The 15,904-nt window shown below is 46.8% G+C and overlaps 1 protein-coding gene and 1 pseudogene across 2 annotated transcripts in view; both read left to right on the top strand.

Moving 5' to 3' along the window:
- CNN3 (calponin 3) overlaps nucleotides 1–15,904 on the top strand; it is a 31,328-nt gene that overhangs the window by 7,243 nt on the left and 8,181 nt on the right. The gene's annotated exons all lie outside the window — the stretch shown is intronic.
- Nucleotides 5,127–11,002, top strand: LOC109488987 (annotated as a pseudogene).

The raw sequence follows: 15,904 nt of genomic DNA, 5'->3' as shown, positions 1-15,904 counted from the left end.
AGCCCCCCCCCCCCCCCCGGCAGTCTGCGGTGGGCAGGCCAGGGAACTGGAGGCAGGAGTGCAGAAAAAAAGAGCAAGTCTTTGAAGGACTCTGGGGTGAGACACAACCTAAGCATGTATGGCCATTTTCCTCGCCTCCCTCACAAATTTCCGGGGGATGCTAGTCGTGGAGTGGCTCCACAGAGCTGGCTGTGATTTCGTCATTGTTTCGTCCGCCTTCCCAAATGCTTGGACCCTGATCTTTCCTCATCGTCCCAAGCCTCTCAGCCTGCTTAGTCCTGCACGAGGCTCCACACCCCCGGGGGGCGGGGGGGCAAGTGTGTGCTTCCTTAGTGCAGTTTTCCCTCCCTCCTTTTGTTTCACGTGTGAGGAAATAGGAGAGAAAATAATCAATACCATGTGTAGTGAGTCTCCTAATTCAAACATGTGACTCCACTTTGAATGCAAAAATAGCAACAGCAATCATAGTTCTAATCGAGTATAGAAATTATACTGATGTTAAACATCACAGTGTGAGCTTGTCGGCGTCCTTGGCGCTTAGCAGCTGAGCTGGAACTCTAGGGCCTTTCTTGAGAGTTCACATATAGCCATATGCCTTCCCCTGAACGGGCCCATTCTCTGCTCTGAAGACTGGAGGGCATTTGTCTCTGCTTTTTCCTTACCTTTGTCGAGAGACCTGTATGTTGTATCTATCCCTCAGCCCCACCTCCCCTCGGACGGGGACACACACACACCACAGGCGCGCGTGTGCTTTGCTAGCCAGGCTTTCATTTTGAATTTTCCTCCTCTCTGGGCTTGATTTTGTAGTTTTCCTCTTTTCCTCTTTCCCGTGTCTGCTCGGCGGCTGACAGCCTTTCCTGCATTCCGTCTCACAGCACCTTCTAAACCATGGGTGTCGGAGGAGGCTCTTTTTATAGGGGCCGGCGGAGGAGTTCACGTGTTTTTAGTCTGAGGCGTCTCTGCCACGTATCTTATGAACTTTTGAACCACACCGGCAACGCCCTGTGGGACTGCAGATTCCCCATGGGCTGGTTCGAATCAACGCTGTTTCTCGAGCTCTGCAGCCTGATCGTGGTGCGGCAGTCTGATTACGGTGATGCTGGCGGAAGTTGCTTTCAGAGGCGCTCTTGCCTCTCCGGGAGTTGGAAGGACTTGATGGGAAGCCACAGAGTCTAAGGCTGCTGGCTGGTCCTCCTCCAGCAGGCAGCACGGCTCTCTGGGCTCTGGGCTCTGTGTTGTGCAGAGAGAATTCCTATCTGGGCTCGTTCAGGAAGCTGGGGGTAGCAGAACATCTAGTGGAGAAAAGATGTAGCCTTGGAGTCAGACCTGGGTCCAGATCCCTGTAGAGCCCGTGACTCTCCGACACGTCTCTGTAGGGCGCCGTGCTCCTTGCCTAGGAGAACCTCTTCTCTTTTTACTCTGATTTTGTGGATGAAGTGTGTTGTGAAGGATGCAGACGGTACCAAAATATAGAAGTAGTGAAAGTATCCTGTATTGGTTACCCCCAACCAGCCATTTGTGCAACTCTGAGTATCAGTTGACCATTTTAGAACTGAATTAGAATCTGTTGTATGGATCCCCATTATTTATTTGTTACCTCCCTTCTGGTGGACGTTTCCTTCAAAAGTACTTGTGTAAAAAAGTACATAACTTTTTTTTTTTTTTAAGATTTTATTTATTTATTCGACAGAGATAGAGACAGCCAGCGAGAGAGGGAACACAAGCAGGGGGAGTGGGAGAGGAAGAAGCAGGATCCCAGCGGAGGAGCCTGATGTGGGGCTCGATCCCATAACGCCGGGATCACGCCCTGAGCCGAAGGCAGACGCTTAACCACTGTGCCACCCAGGCGCCCCAAAAAAGTACATAACTTTTGAGCTAACATATGTAAGTGTTATAGGTAGTACTGAATGGCTCTGTCAAAAAATCAGTTTATACTTCCCACCAAAGGTATGAAAGGGAAGGTGGTTCTCCTCTTGATGTTAAAAAAAAAAAAAGATATATATATACATACACACACACACATACACACAAAACTGTATCAGAGTGGCCTTGTCAAAATTCAGGTCACTTGCTTTAGTTCATGTTTATCAAGTCATGAGTCACATCTGTGACACCTGCTCTCTCTGCCACCCCACCACTCAGGTGAGAGCTGGCAGCAGAGTGGGGGGGCATCTCTTTTACCAATTATTTGATAATTAGTAGGGTTTTTTTTTTTAAGATTTTATTTATCTGAGAGAGGGAGAGGGAGCATGAAAGAGACAGAGCGAGCACCAGAGGACAGAGAGGGAGAAGCAGGTTCCCCACTGATGAGGGAGCCCAGCACGGGGCTTGATCCCAGGATGCTGGGATCACGACCTTTGCTGAAGGCACTTAACCAGTGGAGCCACCCAGGCACCCTGAGTAGGGTTTTTTTTGTTCTTTTAAAGATTTTGTTTATTTATTTGAGAGAGTTGAGCTGGGGGGGGGAGGAGGAGGGGCAGAGGGAGAAGAGGACTCCCCACTGAGCAGGGAACTCAACGTGGGGCACGATCCCAGGACCCTGAGATCATGACCTGAGCTGAAGGCAGATGCTTAACCAACTGAGCCACCCAGGTGCCCCAGATAATGAGTAGTTTTTAAAATAGAAAACGTAGGCAGCATCAAAATGATTTCTTATCAAAATGGCTATCAAATAGTGTCAAGTGATTGTTCTGTATGATACGTTGAATTTAAAGGAGGAGCTCTTGGTATCTGGACAGGAATGGCCAGCAAAGCACAGATAGAAGGGTAAAGGTTGACATTTATTGATTTCTTCATGGTTTACATGAATTAAGTCATTGACTCTTCCCAGCAACTCTCTGATGTAAGCGCCGTTAACGATCTCTGGTTTACACGTGAGGAGACAGGCACAGTGGAGCTCGGACTCCAACCCGAGCATTCAGCTTCCGGAGCCCGTGCTCTTCACTGTTTTAATCAGAAGCCAGAACTCAGGGAGAATTGGCAGCTTTCAAGGAGAAGGGGAGAAGGCAGGCCGGAGAGGGAAGCTCAGGGGTGATGTCCTTTAAGAAGCCACAGGAGGAGAGATTGGAGGGGCTTTCTGGAGTGCTGCAGAAACACAGCACTGGATTTGGCTACTGAGGGGTAACTGGTGACCTTTTGAGAGATGGTCTTCAGTAGAGCAAATTTCCAGAGATGTTAGGAAGAAGTACTAAACGGAGAGGTTTGTCATGAAGTGAAAAAAACAGGACAGTGTTGGAAGCTGGCAGCAGGTTTAATCAAAGATGTGCCTGTTGGGGCACCTGGCTGGCTCAGTTGCAAGAGTGTGCGACACTTGAGTTCAAACCCCAGGATGGGTGTAGGATTCCTTAAATATATATGTATATATGCATGTCGTGGTGAGTGTTGGATCGTGTACAGAGAAGTGAGATCACTGTGCTAGACACCTGTACCACTGTGTGTCAACTATATTCCAAAAAAAAAAAAAAAAAAAGATGCACTTGTTTCCGACAGGGTGGGGGGTGGTCTGTGCCCACTGATGGACCAAGTGAGGGGAAGGGCTCAGTACCCACGGTGAGTGGGACCGAGGCAGTAGAGGGAAGAAGGTTCCCATGGAAAGTGGGGAAGGAACCCGTAAGAGGACCGGAACAACTGAGGTGGGGGAGACCTCCCGAGCCGTTGTGGGTTCGCCCTCTCCCGGGAAAGAGGGGTGTCACTGTGCTCCTGACCTTGTCTTCCGGGCCGAGGGTGCGGGCGGCGGCAGCGGGAGGAGGTGGGCCAGGCGGCTGCGTGCTGGACACGCTGTTGCCTTGGCCGCTTCTCTCTGAGGCCTGCGAGGCCCCTTTGCGGCCTGTGTGCCGCTCGCTCTCCTCCTGCCCTCGGCCCTTGATCTGGAAGGGATGCGAAGCTGGGTTCATGTTGTTTTTGTGCTTGGCTGTCTTCAGCAGGCCTTCGCGACGTAGCCTCCGAGAGACTTTTGCACGCGCTCCGCGGCCCGCGGTGCTTCCGAGGAACCGTGTTCTCACGCCGGCTCGCAGCTCCAGGCCCGCAGTGTGCGGTTCACCTTGTGGTCGGGATGCGCCTCTCGCCCCGTCCTCCTGCACTTCAGGACTGGACGAGGGAACCAAGGTCAAACTTTTTTTTTTAAGGAACTCTGTCAATCTTGAACTCTTTCCTTTTTTTGTTTCAATGTAGAAGGAGCTTGCACCCTAGTGTGTATCTATCCTGACTTTCCGGAGTTGCGTGTAGGACTTGGTGACATGAAGGTGTTGGAACCTTACTTTTGACTTCCATTTTTTTTTCATACTCCCCATTAAGGTGAACCAAAAACCTTTTTACTTAGGGTCTCAAGTTGAGAGTCCTGTATCTTCATATGCTATTTCATGATGTAAGTTATAAAAATTTTTTAAAAAGAGGAAATGTGAAATTCCGCCCTGCTTTTTGATGGGCATTTTGTTATCTAATTTTCACTGGGGAGAAAAAGGCCCTGGTATCTTGCACAGTTAATGTCTCTGGAAGACTCCTGTGCCATCTCCCTAGCCAGCATCCAGCCTGTTTCAAGTGAGGTATTTGAGCTCTGTTCTTCCCTGGTTGTGTAGAGCCAGCTCTCTCAAAGGGACAGACTCGGCTGTAGTCAGAAAAGGCATTCATGATCTGAGATCGAGAGCTCGGCCCCCAACAGGAAGGAGCTCCCGATGTACTGAAAGGCTGGCGTCCTGCTTCTTCTTGGCCTCCTTTCTGCCCATGGCCCATCAGTAGCTCAGAGTGAGGGGGGGTGATGTGTGTTTTGACTCACCTTTGCGGTGGGCAGCTGGGAGCACTTGGATGAACGTGGTCAGAGGTGTGGGAGCAGAGGGCGTTTCCTGGGTCAGTAGAGGCGAGTTCCTTGTAAGTGCAGTGTACACTTGGGGCCTTGGAGGTGGATTTCATGCCCCCTCGGGTCACAGGACCCATCCTACGAAGCGGACTTGCTGTATCACTGATGAGGAGTGAGTGTGCATGCCAGAGCTACAGAAAGGTGCATGCCAGAGCTACAGAAATCCGCTGTGATTATAGAAACAGGGCAACTTCTCAGGCTGTCCGCGTGCCGACTCAGGTTATGTAGGAGGCACCTGGATGCCTGCTGAGGACGCAGGTGCCTGAAGATGTAGATGGCCGCCAGTACCCCAGAGGCCTGCAGGTCTGAGGAGCCTCAGATCCTGGACGTGAGGTGAAGGAAACAGCACGGAACAGTGCTCTGTGTTCATCTGCTTTGCCCATGGGGCTTCAGGGACAGTCGCCTTTTAGCGGGATTTCTGTAGCAACGTCAAATTCAAGACCCAGCAGGCCTTCTCATGGGTCTCCCCCCGCCTGTGCTTGGCTGGCACTCAACGTGCGCGTGCTCCATTCCTGCATGCATCCAGTACGTCGCTCTATAATTTCCAGTGTGCCATTCAGAATAGATGGACTTCCTCTTCTATAGGACTTTTTTTTTTTTAAAGATTTTTATTTTTAAGTAATCTCCACACCCAGGTGTGGGGCTCGAACTCACAACCCGCATGTAGATCAAGAGTTGCATGCTCCACTGACTGAGCTGGCTGGGTGCCCCTATATGACTCTGATCTAAATATTTAGATGGTGTTAGCCGATTTCTTCTCTTGCCCCTGAAGTCCCTTCTAGGTTATATATAGCCGCTCCTGGCTGACCAGTCTCTCCTTATGGGCTGTGGGCGATTTTTCTCCTCTTTTCTCCATTCAGTTTGCCTCTTCTAGAAACTGATAGTCTGTCAGTGGCCCCTCTTAGAATGCAGCACTCAGAATTGATCACAGTAATGCCACGGGTATGGTTGAACCTGCTGGGTCCAGTGGGATTATTAACTAACTCCTTTGTTTGACTACAGAGCACTGACTCATGCTGTTTTGATCACTGTGAGGTAGATGAGACACCTTCATGTCAAAGGATTCTAATCCTTGCTTTGGCGAGTTGGTTTTCCCTCTTTATAAAGTAAGGGCGACGACAATTGCATAAGGTTTTCTGGTTCACATACTCCTCTCACACTTGTTTTATTTAAATAATCCTCTCCTTGGCTACCTCACAGAGCTGTTGCTGTCAAGCACATAAGACAAGCAGTAGTATTTTATAAAGAATTGTATACCTGTGCAGACCACGACAGCATTAGCTTTTTTAGACAGAGTTGTTTAGCTTATTGAGTATGCATGACTAGTTAGTTCTAGAACTTGCTTTAGGATTTTACATATATCTGAAATAATTTATTAAGCTATGATTTTCTGAAACTGAACTTTGTTTCTTTTGAGCTATTCCCAATTTAATTTTCCTTAAGTTTAGAAAGTATGTCCAGCAGTTTCCAGGTTGTCAGTTGTTAATTTGTTACCAAAACAGAAGAGACTTGGGCGCCGGGGTGGTGCGGTCTGTCGAGCATCCGACCCTGTTTCGGCTCAGGTCCTGATCTCAAGGTCGTGAGGTGGAGCCCCGTGTTGGGCTCTGCGCTCAGTGTGGAGTCTGCTTGAGATTCTCTCTCCCTCTCCCCTCCTGCGTGCGATCTCTCTCTCAAATAAATAAATCTTTAAAAATATATATATATAATGAAAACCCAGAAGAGAACAGACTAATCTAAGCCTCAAGGTACGTGTCACTGGGGGCTCCTCCTGCCTTGACGGAGATCGGCGCAGTGGGCATGGTTGTTGCTTCTGACCAGCCCCCTCTTCTAGAGTTACTAACCTGGACCCAAGGAGTGCCATAGACATAGCGGCTTTTATGAGAAAGTAAAACAAATATGTCCCTAGTGATCCATCTAAGATTACTAGATTGGTAGGTCAAGGAGGTGTGGCGCCTAGAAAAACCAGCAGCATTCACATGCAGATGACTTTCCAGCATTCACATGCAGATGCCTTTCCGAAACAAGATAGATCTTTAAATCTGTAGCATTTCTCCAGTTGGTACTACTGTCAGTGGACGAAAACTCATTTATTGAGGACCCACTGTGGGCCGGATGCACCCGGTGTGCACGCTAGGGGTACAAGAGGACTGAAGCCTCTCCTGCCCCCAAGGAGAGGACATAGGCACGTTGGATGTGGCTTGCCTTGGGTGTGCTGGCTCCTAGTGATGGATGACTGCCTCCCCTCAGCCCCCCCAACCCTCCGCCCCCTGCCCAGGTACCTGCACACCGTCTCTCCAGGAGTCCGCTCTAGCATGACGGCAGGCTCTTCAGCCTGTAGTAGAGAGGCCCTGGCCTTTTGGGTCGGGGTCAGGAAGCAGTGGGCCCACATCTAGGTTCCTGTTACTTTGGTTAAACACTGAGCTGTTTAATATGTGCGTCTTTGTTCATCGTTGTTTCTGAGTCTGAATTCTTCTGGGAATCTGGCCTCTAGGCTTACTCCTACTTGCTGAGATTTGAAATTTCAAAGCAACGCTCACTCATTCATTCATTTATTTATTTATATCTATATATGTATATATATATAGATAGATGTCTTTTTATTTTTTTTATAATTTTAATTCCAGGATAGTTAACATATAGTGTTATATTAGTTTCAGGTGTGCAATAGAGTGATTCAGCATCTCCCCCACCCCCTTGTTCTCCATAGTTAACAGTCTGTTTTTTGGATTGTGTCTTTCACTTTTTTTTTTTTTAACCCCTTTGCTCATTTTTGTTTTTTTTTCTCGGTTTTGTTTCACACAGTTAAGTTATATGGTATTTGTCTTTCTCTGGCTTATTTCACTTAGCATAACACTCTCTAGCTCCATCTGTATCATTGCAAATGGCAAGATTTCATTCCTCTTTATGGCTGAGTAGTATTCCATCATACACACCCACACATATATACACCACATTTCTTTTTTAAGATTTTATTTATTTATTTGACAGCACAAGCAGAGGGAGCAGCAGGCAGAGGGAGGGGGAAAATCAGTCTCCCTGCTCAGCAGGGAGCCTGCTTCAGGGTTCCATCCCAGGACCCTGGGCTCATGACCTGAGCTGAAGACAGATGCTCAACCAACTGAGCCACCCAGGTGCCCCAACCACTTCTTTATCTATTCATCTGTGGATGTACACTTGGGCTGCTTCCATAACTGTCTATGGTAAATCATGCTGGTATAAACATGGGGGTGCATGTATCTCTTTGAATTAGTATTTTTGTATTTTTCCGGTAAACATCCAGTAATGCAGTTACTGGATCATACTATTTTTAACTTTTGAGGAACTTCCATACTCGTTTCCACAGTGGCTGCACCAGTTTGCATTCCCACCAATAGTGCAGAGAGGTTCCTTTTTCTGCACATCCTTGCCAACACTTCTTGTTTCTTGCGTTTTTGATTTTTTGCCATTTTGATCTTGTGAGGTGGTATCTCGTTGTAGCTTTCATTAGCATTTCGCTGACGATGACTGATGTTGAGCATCTTGTCCTGTGTCTGTGGCCATCTGGATGTCTTCTTTCAAGAAATCTCTGTTTGTGTCTTCTGTCCATTTTTTTAAGGGATTATTTGTTTTGGGGGTTCAGAGTCCAAGTTTGAACTACGTATATTCTAAGCTATGTAGTCTGAAGGTCAGTTTCTAGATAGAGAAGACAAAATTGACATTCTGTTTTTTCTGCATTTTCTTATTTATTAGTTATGCTGTTTGCTTTAGGCAGTGGCCCAACTCCTCTTAGGTTCAGAAACATTGTCCATCTTATAGTATTGGTACATTGCGTCATGATGTCTTTGTATTTCTTAGAGTATACATATTTGGAGAGAAAAAGTTGTGCTGGTACCATGTGCTGATACATTGATATGAAGGTCTGGCTGTCCCTCTGAGAGAAAGGCCCGACTTGAAAATGCTCGTAGCTTCTTCCTAGGCCAGTACGCTCATCAGGGAGAAAGCCATCTTCGGTTCTAGCACGAAGATCGTGAAGCCCTATGGCAGGAAGCTGGATGAGTTCAAGTGCGGCATCTCCCAGCCTGTCCTTGAGCTGGAGAGGAGCTCGGACCTCAAAGCCCAGTGAAGGGAGCTGAATATAACAGCAGCCAAGGAAATCGAAGTTGGCGGGGGGTTGGAAGGCTCTTATCATCTTTGTTCCCAGTCCTCAGCTGAAATCTTTCCAGAAAATCCCAGTCCGGCTAGTCTGTGAATTGGAGAAAAAGTTCAGTGGGAAGCATGTTGTCTTCATTGCTTAGAGAATTCTGCCTCAGCCAACTTGAAAAAAAGCCATACAAAAAAGGAGCAGAAGGGTCCCAGGATCTGCACTTTGACAGCCGTGCGTGACGCAATCCTGGAGAACATGGTTTTTCCAAGCGGAATTGTAGGCGAGGTGCTCCACGTGAAGCTGGGTGGCCTCTGCTCACCGAGGTTCATCTGGTTAAAGCACAGCAGAGTGACCTGGAGCACAAGGTTGAAGCTCTCTCTGGTATCTGTAAGCAGCTCACCAGCAAGGATGTTAACTTGGAGTTCACAGAGTTTCAGTTGTAATCATTTACGTTTACATGATGGGGGAAGAAAAAAGCTCTTAGGTGTCCTTCCTGTTTCCCTGAGGCGGATACGGTTTTCCTTAGCTCTGGAATATGTAATCCTTCGCCATCTATCTTTAGCACGATCTTTAGCACGGGTCACACCACAGGAGGAGTCTCAGATTCTGTAGTGACTTTGAGGAAGGCATGCAATCTACCTTGACCTTCGTATCCCAAATGTAGAGGGATTTTCTCTGGAATTCCCACCTCTATTCCCCATAAGAAAGAATTTCTGCTTTTTAAAAAGTAGTTACTAAATCCTTTTCATCAGCAATGATCTGAAAAAGAATGAGAATTTGGGGTGCAAAGACAGGCAGTAGTGAGCTATGAGGTGAGTGGCGATGGGCGGTAACCCAGATGAGTCCCAGCGGAACTTTTTGAATTGTAGACAATAAAGTGAACAGGTTGTGATGCGGTTTGGTTAATAGAAAGCTTTGTACCTCTGGACTCAAGCCCATGTAAAAGGAGAGCATTAACTCCGATGTGTCAGGCATTGAGATACGCCCTTCTTTCCCTGTGGAGCAGGCTTCATGCTCACAGTGGTCCCGGAAGGAAGACCACCTGTGAGAAATGGGGTCGTCAGGATTAGGTTACTTATTTAGGTCACACTAGAGTTGGGAACACAGTTTTGGGAAATTTTTAAAGTTTGACTTCAAGGGCTGAGATCTCGTTTGTTGTATCCATAGTATGAATGAATACTTTAAAAATTTGCAAAGGTGTGTTGGGGGGGGGTAGGTAAGGAAATGTTAAAGCCTGTTCATTGTCTTGCATGAGGTATCAAGAATGGAAGATAATAAGGGAAGAGGCATCATGGTCTTCAGATGGCAATCTGTTTGGTCCTCATATTAGGATAGTGGTAGTTCCAGTGGGTTCTGTTTGTTATTTTATTTTAAGGTTTTATTTTGAAGTCATCTCTACACACAACATGTGGAACTCGAACCCGCAACCCTGAGATCCAGAGTTGTATGCCCCACCAACGGAGCCACCAGGCTCCCCTCTGTTCTTTATTTTAAATACCCTACATCATCATCATTATCGTCATTATTATTTTATTTTGCAAATGTCTTAACACACCTTATTAATAGGTATTTGTTGGGGCTCCTGTGGGGCTTAGTCAGCAGGGACTCCGACTCTTGATTTCGGCTCAGGTCATGATCTTAGGGTTTTGGGATTGAGCCCCCGCATGGGGCTCTGCGCTCAGTGTGGAGTCAGCTTGTCCCTCTCCTTCCCTCTGCTTACATTCGTGTGCATGCTTTCTCTCTCTCTAATAAATAAATAAATAAAATCTTTAATAGGTGTTTGTCTCTTTCCACTAGAATGTAAGCTTTTCAGGGCAGAGACTTTGCCTTTGAAACTAACTGGTATGTAGTAGCCACTCGAATGACAGACAGAAGGAAGGAGTAATGGAGAAAGACATTGAAGGAAGAACCCATGGGACACCTGGGTGGCTCAGTCGGTTAAGTGTCCAACTCTTGTTTTTGTCTCAGGCTGTGACCTCAGGGTGGTGGGGTTGAGCCTGAGTTGGGCTTTGCACTCAGCACAGAGTCTGCTTAAGACATGCTCCCTCCCTCTCTCGCTCACTCTCAGATAAATAAATAAATAAAATCTTTTAAAAGGTGGGGGGCTTGCCTGGTGGCTCAGTTAGTTAAGCATCTGACTTCAGCTTGGGACATGAAGTCAGGGTCCTGGGATTGGGCCTCAGCGGCGGGCTCCCTGCTGCGCGGATAGTTTGCTGTCTCTCTCCCTCTGCCCCTCCCCCTGCTCATGCTCCCTCTTTCTCAAATAATAAAATCTTAAAACAAAAAATAAAAAATCCATGACACAGGAACACTGGAAAGAGAGGGGACCTACATTGAATATGATTGTACTTAGAGGGTTTGGGGTGATGCTGGATTATCTTGGTTCAATGCAACAGGGAGCTTAGTGATCTGGAATTGTCTGCTTCCAGGTTTTACCAAGCACTGTGATAAGAATACATTGTGAGGAGTACATGGGAAAGATACGTCTTCATTCTTCAGTAGATTCTGGAACATCCCTGGGCTTAAGTAGGGCCCTCAGACAGTTCTCGTACATATCTGTATAATCACTGTTCCTCGTGCTGGGTGCACCCCCACCTTTTCATTAAATTACACTTTGGCTGAAGGCTCCCTGCTTACGCTGAGAAGCACCATAAAAACCGTGCAGGAACTGCACTTTGGGGTCTCTTTTTGAGATGTTTTTGAAGCTCGGTGTCCCTCCCTGCTCTGTTTTCCCTTTCAGGGATTCTGGTGGGGCAGCTTCTCAGACCTCTGCCTGGGAGGGGTGGCTGTCGGCTGTCGTCTGATCTAGAGCCTTCCCTTACTGTTAGGACAAGTAGGCCCTCAAGGGCTTGTGCTCCTGAAGGCGGCCTGACTCTCCTGCTGTTTTATACTGGATTCGCCCTCATATACGTGTGCCGTGGAAGAAGTGGCAGAAGACAGGTGCTTCTCTCTGGGAAAGGAGTAGGATGGGGGGTGGGGTGGGGTTGTCGAAGAGAGACTTGTGAGTTTTCATGGTCTCCGTGCTTCTCAGCCTCGTTTCCATCAACGTTTCCCCGGAGAAAGTCTGTAGAAGTCTTTCCTAATTGCCTCCTGACTCCCACCGAATTGAGTACAAAGGAATCGAGTTTGTTGGGGAGGGTCACAGAGTATTGTAGCGTCCACGGTGGTTTTCTGTGCCCACCACAAGAACCTATTTTCACCCCTTTGGGGGGCAGTAGTACCCCCATTGAACATGCACACTCCATATTTCTGTACTGTTTATTATTTTTTAATCAGGTGTTACGTAGAAATCCGAAAGAACGGTCGTGCAGCTAGCCAGGATTGAGCTGCCCTTGAACCACAGGGTGACGCCACACGGGTGTTCGCCGTTCTGAGGCACGAGGGGGAGGGCGGGAAGGGCAGAAGGCTGATGCCACCCTCGGCCTGAGCATCAGCCCCAGCACAGGAGGAAGGGGGGCAACTGAAGATGCCCGCGGGGTGGGAGCAGGACAGGCAGGAGGGCGGTCACCCAGCCGCCTCGCCCCAGAGGCCTTCTTCCGTCCCATTGTCGTTATCTCTTGATTGTCTGTCGGATGCGGCAGGAGCGTGTTGGTGAGCGCTGGTGGGGAGCCTGCGGCAGGTGCTCCCAGTCAGGGTACCACAGTCGCCAGGAGGTGCGCCTGCCCGTGAGAAGGGTCAGGACGCAGGTGTTCGGGAAAGGAGGCGTGGCCACGAAGAAGGGGGCCGCGGTGCCCTCGAAAGACCCGGGCAGAAACTCAGAGAAAGTGGCTTGGGAAGATCAGATAAAATAAATCTTGGAGAAGAGTGAAGAAAATGATGTTTATAAATAACTTGGAAGAATGATTTTTAAACAAATCAGAGTAAAATTTCCATGATGTATTAATGAAGTAATTTTTTAAGCTAATTTTCTTGTTGGAAGAAAATGTCATGTTTTTCTGCCGGGTGTTCAGAAATTAAAGCTTTTTAGATGAAAATAGTGAATCAGTTTTATTGGCCAAAGCTTTTTATTTTTAATAGCGTTCAGTCCCTCCATTTTAAAAGTTGTGGATATCAGATAGTTAAAGAATAACCTTTGTAGTTAAAGAACATAACCACATTTGCTTGGGCTGTGTTCTGATGCACGTTTAAAGGAAGCACTCAGTCTCTGTGTCCTGTGGAACAGGGCTGCAGGCCAGGAGCTAAAGGACAATTTGCAATAGATTTTTTTTTCCTAGATGATTTCATAGGAATTTTTTTTCATTTCAAACTGTTTTAAAAACACAAGTACATTCTCCAGTATTTTGAATTCTGTTTAGCTGGCCTGTCTGCAGGAAGCTCACTTACTTAAAAAATATTAGCAGTATTTGGGTTAGAAAAATCCTTGCTGCTCGTTCACATGAGGGGAAACCCTATACCAGAACCGACAGTTACAGACTGTGGATCGTACCTACTCTTCATTTTTAGTTCACCACTTGGGGTCGTGAACTTCGCATGTATGTGCATATGAATTTTTTCTGCACACATGCTGTCACATTAAGTCTAGAGACAGAGTCAGCTGTGTAGAGCCCCGTCTTGTAAGTGGTCCCTGGTAGAGTCAGGGTTTGAGCCCAGGTCCAGCTGATTCTAGTCCTTGTTCTCTCATTGCTCCCTTGGTAAGAACAGTCAACAGAGAAGATTAATTTCTCTCTGGCTCTTCTACTAGGATATTTAAAGTTAGTGTGTAATCAATCACTTTGTGGTTTGGGGCATAACATTGAATCTGTCAGATGCGTTTTAATAAATGAAACAAATATGCTTTGATGTTTTGTTGAAGAATAATTGGTCTCATTTGGTCTCCCCCCCCAAAAAAAGCACCCCAAACCCTTCCAACATAACTTCCATTTCCACATTTGAAAAAAATAAAGAGAATGCATTTCCTTACAATTTTTGCTGGTTGACCAAATGGTTTAGAGAACTTAGAATGGAAAGAGACCCAGTGTACTCACTGAATTCAGCCTTCTTGTTGTATAGACAAGAAATGGATCAGAAGTTAGTTAGATGGATTAACTATGAACTCTGTGGCCCATACTCTGTCTTTAGGTTCATTGAAATGCAACTCCTAAGTGAGAGTGCTTTGCTTTTGAAAAAAATTCAACTCCAGATTGCTTTCCACAGCTAATGCTTCAGGGGTACTTGTTTTTCTTCTTTGCCTTTCCCTTTCCATCCATCCCGCAACCCCTCCCCACCGCGCACATTTATACTTTTTGCTCACTTAGGACAAGAACCCAGTGTGAAAATATAGTCGTCGTCAAATTTTTTCTACCAAATTATTTATTTCGTTTTTTAAAGGTGCCATTATGTAGACAGGTATGTCCGATATGTTGAGGGAGATACATCCATTATCTAAGAGTGTGTATCGGGGGTATAATAGGAGTGATGGCTCCTCCCTGCTTACCAGAGGTCAGTGCCCCTTCATCCAGCGTCAGTAACCTCCTTATTTCCTGTTCCCACATCCAGACGCCCATGTAACCCAGGCTGGCCGGAGATCAGAATAAATGTGTTAGGAGATAGAGTACGGGAGGGCAGGCGATGAACACACATTGTGCGCTAGCTTTACATTGTGCCTGACCTTTTATAAACTAACCTCCAGGCCAGAATTCGATGCTGGATCCACTGTGCTGTGTTAGTTATCTTATTTAAATGTAAACTCATTGAATTTCCATTTATAATTCTGGCTAAGTAAATCTACAGCTTAAATAAATTATCCATTATTCTGCCAGAGGCATAGGGCCGTTTCTTGAACTTGGGAAGAAAATGCAGATCAAGGACTGCTGTCTCGCTAAAGGACACAGTGATGGGGCTCCTGGGTGGCACAGCGGTTAAGCGTCTGCCTTCGGCTCAGGGCGTGATCTTGGCGTTATGAGATCAAGCCCCACATCAGGCTCTTGGACTATGAGCCTGCTTCTTCCTCTCCCACTCCCCCTGCTTGTGTTCCCTCTCTCGCTGGCTGTCTCTATCTCTGTCGAATAAATAAATAAATCTTTAAAAAAAAAAAAAAAAAAAGGACACAGTGATGAGAGGAGTCATCTGCCCCCCCCGCCCCCCGTGGGGAAGCAGAAACCCCGCCCGCGCCTCTTGGTGGTGAGGGCCCGCGAGGGGGTCCCTCTGTGGAACCAGAACTCGAAGGCCCTCTCCAGAACAAAAATGTCGCCGGACTATGTATTTCACTAATGAAACCGAAGCATGTTTTATGGAAGCAAATGTTTCTGTGTTCACCCCCATTTCCATGGACGCCGCAGCCGTCGGCTAGAAGTGCGTCATGGTCTCCATCCCCCTGGGTGTTGTCTGCGTCTTGGTGGCATTTTCACCTGTGTAATGAGAAGAAGAATGATACCTAATCTCTTCTTTCCAGCTGTGTTCTTCTCCTTAATTGGCTGACCAGCCCCTTTAATATTCCTAGAACAAGGAATAGCTTGAGACTTGAGCATGTGTTTTTTAACAATGTTTTGTGTGAATTTTATTTTTTAGTTGAGGTTTCTGGTCTAAGTATGAAGAGATCTTTGAAAATCCGTGTGTAGGTTTTAGCATCTGTGTTGCTAAGTTGCCTTTATCATTAGAATTCTGTAAGTGAAGAGTTAAATTTTCTTTTTGTTTTATTAAATGTTTGGATGTTAGGTGCGGTGCTAGGTCCTCACAGTCTCAAAGTGACTTCTGGGAGGAGTCTGTAGGATACAGACTATGTAAACAGAGCTTCAGTTTTGTACCGCAAGGACAGCAGTCAGTGCGAGGCGTGCGTGCATGCGTGGTGTTTGGCTAAACAGAAGCGTACAAACACCAGAACTTTGCAGGCAGCAAAACTATTGGACTGAAAGGTCTTGGCCAGTTGAAATATATGTAAAATAGTTGGCATGTGTCGGAATTCTACGCCCTCTTTTTGGGGGCAGTCTGGTAACTAATGACTTAATCTTTAC

The sequence above is a fragment of the Ailuropoda melanoleuca genome, chromosome 2, assembly GCF_002007445.2.
Source record: "Ailuropoda melanoleuca isolate Jingjing chromosome 2, ASM200744v2, whole genome shotgun sequence".
Classification (NCBI taxonomy): Eukaryota; Metazoa; Chordata; class Mammalia; order Carnivora; family Ursidae; genus Ailuropoda; species Ailuropoda melanoleuca.
Note: the sequence above shows the minus strand (reverse complement) of the source record. Positions and strands in the feature narration are given on the sequence as shown.